Source organism: Gossypium hirsutum, chromosome A08 (genome assembly GCF_007990345.1).
Source record: "Gossypium hirsutum isolate 1008001.06 chromosome A08, Gossypium_hirsutum_v2.1, whole genome shotgun sequence".
In the NCBI taxonomy this organism is placed as follows: domain Eukaryota; kingdom Viridiplantae; phylum Streptophyta; class Magnoliopsida; order Malvales; family Malvaceae; genus Gossypium; species Gossypium hirsutum.
Genome location: NC_053431.1, coordinates 78875693 through 78881716, shown reverse-complemented (window position 1 = coordinate 78881716; position 6024 = coordinate 78875693). Strand labels below are relative to the sequence as shown.

The 6024-nt window shown below is 31.9% G+C and overlaps 2 long non-coding RNA genes across 3 annotated transcripts; one reads left to right on the top strand and one right to left on the bottom strand.

The window, feature by feature from the left end:
- The first annotated feature begins 277 nt into the window (after positions 1 to 277).
- LOC107948171 (uncharacterized) lies at positions 278 to 3742 on the top strand. 2 transcript variants are annotated; one of them, XR_001697255.2, is made up of 4 exons: positions 278 to 1174; positions 1277 to 1329; positions 2699 to 2801; positions 3496 to 3742. It is a non-coding gene; the product is annotated as an uncharacterized lncRNA (long non-coding RNA). The 2 variants fall into 2 exon arrangements; XR_005899714.1 differs by having other exon boundaries at positions 278 to 1329.
- Positions 3743 to 4485: 743 nt separating this feature from the next.
- Positions 4486 to 5211, bottom strand: LOC121204591 (uncharacterized). Its single transcript, XR_005899713.1, has 2 exons — positions 5075 to 5211; positions 4486 to 4702 (listed from the first exon to the last, which is right to left on the bottom strand). It is a non-coding gene; the product is annotated as an uncharacterized lncRNA (long non-coding RNA).
- Between the last annotated feature and the right edge of the window lie 813 nt (positions 5212 to 6024).

The window sequence follows — 6024 nt, the reverse complement described above, 5'->3', positions numbered from 1 at the left end:
AAAATAAACTCAAAATTTAAAAATTTAAAAATTTAAAAATTTAAAAATTAAAATTTAAAATTTAAAAATAAAAAATTTAAAAATTTAATATTTAATATTTTAGTCCATATTTCAATTAAAAAATTCAATATTCAAAATTAAAAAAATTTCCAAAAGAGAAAATAAAAAAATATGTTGAATATAAAAAATTTAAAATTAATCAATAGTGGCGTTTTACGTTAAAACGCCACAAAAAATTGAGTTATAATGGCGTTTTTAATGAAGACGCCGTAAAAAAAAATCAAAATCCCCAATTTTTGAATACCCGCTCGTTAGTCCCTAAATCCCCCAAATAGCTCTCAAAATTTGCCCCCAAATTTCCCATTTCCAGCAACACCAAGTCAATACACCTACACCAATCACACTTGTTTATCCTTTTCATTTCACTGCACTGATTTCACCCACCATAGCTACTCATTTTCTCTCGATCTGTTACAGTTTCTTTTAATTCCAGGCTTTCAAGAAAGCACTGAGCCTACTCCGAAAATGCTGTGAGAAAGAAGATCTGTTGGTTTAGGATATAACTTTTGGTTCATGAAGAAGTGACCCCTCCGCATCAAGATAGTCAATCGCTGCTCCTAGAACCGGGGGAAGACTAAATGGGCAAAACGAAGACATTTTGGGGGCGAGTGAATCAGGCTCCGTGCCAGTGAATCTAGTTGCTGGTTGATCTCCCTCAGGGCGAGTTGCTATCGTTGCTTCCTCTTTCGTTCAAGCGGCATGAAGCAAATTAGTCCCAAACTGTATTAAGCAAATTGGCCAGATCTAGTAAAAGGAGGGTTCATAGCAAATGTTCAGTGCACTGAAGTCTGGTGCCGATGACAAAGGAGTTTTTTGCTGAATATTTTAAGAAAGAAAATTCCAAGAAGAAACAGGTTCAGTTATCAAAACAGTTCACCTTAATTTGTTGGTTCTTAACAAGTTTTGGTGTTAATTTTGACTGCACATATTTGGAATTCGGTCATGCTGATTTTGTTTTTTCTTTTTTAATAACACTAGTAGCCACAGTTAACCTTACTGTTCTTATACTTACACGTCTAATGGTTGCCTCTTGCATTTTAGGCACTTTATGTGATGAATCTTAATAAGTTCAGGGCATGTGAGTTTCTCATACGGTTCCATGAATGAGAGCATGGTGATAAGATATAATTTTATTAGCTTTTTATATAATTTTTATAGTTTCTTTTTTGTATAAAGTTTGGTCTTCTAAAAATCTTTCCTGTCTCAAACTTAACAGGTAGTCAATAAGCACTAAAACTGATTTTTCACAGTTTTTGTCTTCTATTTCAGGTATGTTAAGCTTCTCTTTTACCCTTTTTTTATTTTCTGTAATCTTTTTCTACTTTGGGTCTCCTGTAATATAAATTTTTTCTATCTTTATTCATTTTCTTAAACAAAAACTATTAATTTAAGCATTGAAGAGTGATTGAAACGCAAACTTTGCTTGTTGTCCCTAGTTACATCGGCAAACCATAAGTGCCTTAATTGAGTATGCTATCAACAGTAGTTTATATCCCCACTGGTAGAGTCTTTCCAAATCAAGTAATTTGGATTAGAATTGAGACTGCAAAGTATGCATGAATTCTGTCCATTGGTCCAACTCCCATTAAAATAAATGGATGCCCATGTTCCAACTCTACTGCTTTCCCATCTTAAAGCCAAACAGAGTGAAAGCTTGGACCACTAGCATTGTGATGTCAAGAAGTAGTTGTAATACTTTGGTTAAATGGAGTTGCCTCGCAGAGGTTGGATCAAATTCAATACAGATGATTAATTATTATTCATGTTTGAGTGTTAATTACTTACAGTATATATTTAAATATAAATATTAAGTTGTATTAGCTTTTTCTTTTCCAGTTGTATGTGCATGTTATTTTTTTAATTAAAATTTTGATGATATTTTAGATTTGAAATTTCTGCATCAAGCATTGTCGTCTTGCTAATGTGTTGTTTGTTTAATGTTATGGATGATGCAAAGGTTTGTGAGAAGAAAATAAGCTTTTCACTAACATTTTAACTTGAATTTTAATCCTTTTTCTCATTTATTTTTCTAAATTTGTAAAATAATATTCTGGTTTGAATATTATAGTTATTGTATTTTAGGTGAAATTATGTGTTTGAATTGGATTACTTATCAGCTTGGGAGCATAATTTTATTAGGCAAAAACTATGGGTGAAAGATAATTGCCTTAGCTGATTTGTAGACTTGTGGATTATTACCTCTTTGAATGTTGGTGCAAATTTGTTTCTAGTGCTAATATTTAATTTAATTTGAGTGTGAATTTAGTGATTATCGAGTTAATTACTTAAATTTAGTGAGGAGTGGAAATTTAGAATCTCTGATTGTGTATTTGATTGGTGGTTAAATAGGTGATGTGTCGGTCATGCATGATGTATCTGTTGATCTTGTCACTAATGCTGTAGAAGGTTCCTAATTCCTTTTCTTATGTTGATTTTTTTTAAAACTTTTGGCATTGCGTTAAACATATTTCTGCAACAGGTGTTTCTAGCCCACGGACTACAGCTTGAGAAAATAAACAAAGCTTTAATATTTGATTGTAAATTGTCTTGCAACGTTTAGATGTTTTGTTGTTTTTATTAATTAACACTAGCAATCTTGATTTTCAAATTTCAACATCCTAATAACATGGTTTACCAGGTTTAGGTAAGATCAATCCTTGGTGGTTTAATCTTGCTGTTTCGGGTTGGAAGAACTGTATGAAAGAAATCAGTTAAATTGCTGCTATTAATGAGGTTCAGAAGTGAGTAAGTTGATGTTTAAAATATCTTTGTATGGTGGAGTGAATGCTGCTGTATATTGTTGCTCATTACCGAATTAATGTTGAAACTAAGCTAATTAAATGGTGGATATATAATTTGCTGTCGATTATGATGGAAATGACTATTAAATGTTTAAAATTCCTCTTATTTAATTGATGGCTGCTGTTGTTTAAATGCTGCAAATTGAAGTGTTTAAATGCTGTAAATTGAAGTGTTTAAATGTTGTAAATTGAAGTGTTTAAGTACTGCAAATTGAAGTGTTTAGTTGCTAGAAATTGAGATGTTTTATCACTGTAATTGAGTTGTATAAATGTTGTTAATTGAGATGTTAAAGTGCTGCAAATTGAAGTGTTTAAATGCTGTAAATTGAAGTGCTTAAATGTTGTAAAATGAAGTGTTTTATGTACTGCAAATTGAAGTGTTTAGTTGCTGGAAATTGAGATGTTTTATCGCTGCAAATTGAAGTGTTTAGTTGCTGGAAAAGAGATCTCTTTTCCTGCAATTTTGTAGTTAACGGATTTAGGTTTCACGTTAGATTATTTTGTATGTTGTAGGTACATATTATGCACAGCCTTTTCAATGACTTCTGCATTAACAAACTAGAGTAGTGTACAAAAATCCTTTACACACTTTCAGACTATTCAAATCTATAATATTTTTCCCCCCTGTTTGTAGGTTCATTGGCATCTTGTCCTGAAGAGAGTGTAGTTTATGAAGCTTTAAACTTTGCATTGTCCTCCGGGGTATTAGAATTCCTAGTTCAAAACTTAGCAATTTGTCTTTTATAAAAGACCTTTCAATTTTCAAAGTTGTTTAGGTTTGCAAACAAGATGCTGTATTTGGACTTGCTGTTAGTTTTGATTCTATATTTTTATTTTTATTTTTATTTTAATATTTAATAACTTGAGTTCTAACTTTTGAATTTTAATTGTGTTATTAATTTATTATTTTAAATTCTAAATTTGAATTCATCAAATTTTATATTTAATTTTAAAGTTAAAATTTTCATAGAAAATTTAATTTGATAATGAATTTTAATAGAAAATTTTTATATTTATATCATGGATATTATTCTCCTCAATATTTTGATAATGAATTTTAATTTTTCATGACCTTTATAATATTTTCTAATATTTTTTTTAAAAATTTCATGACCTTTAGCGGCGTTTGTGGGAAAAGCGCCGTTAAAGGTCACGGTTTTTAGCGGCGTTTGTGGGAAAAGCGCCGCTAAAGGTCACGACTTTTTAGCGGTATTTGTGGGAAAAGCGCCGCTACAGGTTGCGACTTTTAGCGGTGTTTGTGGGAAAAGCGCCGCTAAAGGCCATTACCTTTAGCGGCTTTTTTAAAATAAACGCTGCAAACGTTTGTGGCGCCATCTATAGCGGTGTTTTGTGTGGCGTTTGTAAAAGCGCCGCAAAGAGTTTTAGCGGCACCTAAAAGCGTCGCTAAAGGCCTAAAAAATTGCCGCTAAAAGTCAGTTTTGCTGTAGTGTTAAAGAAGAGGAGCACCAAAGAAGTTAACATTCAGCAAGACCGGGCAAAATTGGTCCTTTTAAAGCCTTTGCTTCATTTCCGTTACACGAAAATGAGCAAGGAGTGGCAGCTGTAATAGGCCCATTTCGCTCGGGCCCATACCAAAACCAAGATAAAAAAAATAATAACAAAATAACAAAATAAAAATCCAATAAATGTCCATAGTCTAAATTTACATTTAACCCACATACAATTGAAGCCCAAATTTTAAACTCATTTTACAATAAGGCCCAATCTTAAAACGGCCCAAATAGCCCGGGCAAATTGAAACTTCTGGAACCCTAGGGTTCCCTTGCGCCGCAGCCTTCACGAGCGGCCTCGCCATGTCAGTAGCACCATGACCTTTATACCTGCAACGGACTAACAACACACAATAGATATCCAGCAATTGACAGCAAATGTATAACAGAAAATCTAGGGCCATATTTTATTTATTTATTTTTTTGACTATAAAGATCGGGGCAAATCGAATGTAAAAAGGGGATCTCTTTTCACAGAAATACACACGCATATTGAAAGAAAGAAAAATCAATTCGAAATCAGTTTTTAAGGGGATTTTATCTTTGATACAGATACAAAATACACATCAATAAGAAAAGAAAGGTGAACTGAGATTTCAATCTCTTCTTATTTTTTAGATCTCATTTCTTGTCTATATTTTTTTTTTAGTTTTCTTTCTTCTCTTTGGCATCAAAAAAAGATAAAGAGAGGGTGTTGCTTACCTCCGGCATTTCATCGCGACCTTTCTGCGTGTGGTCGATTACCAAATTCGATGGTGGTGTGGCGGCGTCCAGTCATCGCCCTTAGATTGAGGCCATAACCCTAGCAAAAAGGGATAAAATGGTAGGGGTTATTAGTTGCTGGTATAAAATGGCAGATGGCCATTCAAGAGTTTTTTTTAAAGCTTAATAACAAGTAAAAACGGCATCTTTTAGTCTTTGGAGCCCAAGTGCCGAAACGGCACCATTTCATGCTGACACGCATATACACCAACCCTACCAGGGGAGGATCCGCGCGTTTTGCTGCTTCAGATTATTTGCGCGATTGGCCCCTCCCTTTTGCTCTATTATTCAAATTGAGACTTGTTCTACTTCTTTTGCATTTTTTTTAATTTTTCTTTGGGATTTGTATAATATTTCAATTTAGTCCATGCCTAAACATTGTGTTTTGAGATCTGGAATATTTCCAATTTTGATCCCTGCACAATCGCGGGCATTGCACTTTAGTCTTTTGCGATTTCAATGGCTTAATTTATTAATTATCCGTTTCATTTTAACTTTATTTTAATTGAGTTTTTTTATTTTGTATAATTCATTATTATTTTAAAAATCCACTTAGCATTCATTTTTAATTCTTGATTATTTATTTTTATATTTTTAGCTACTTTGATAATTTTTTTAAATCATTATTGTAAAGTTTGTTTATATCATATTATTTCAATATTCTGTATAATATTTTGTATAAATATTCTTATATACTATTATAGATATATATGGTTCATGATAAAATTAATTTTATTCTATATACGTTATTAAATCTATGTTATCTTATACATATAATTTCTTCTAAATCTATTCATATACATATTCATGTTTTTAAATCTATTACATACATAATACATGATAAAATTAATTTGCTCTTATATGCATTATTAATTTCATGCTATTTTACA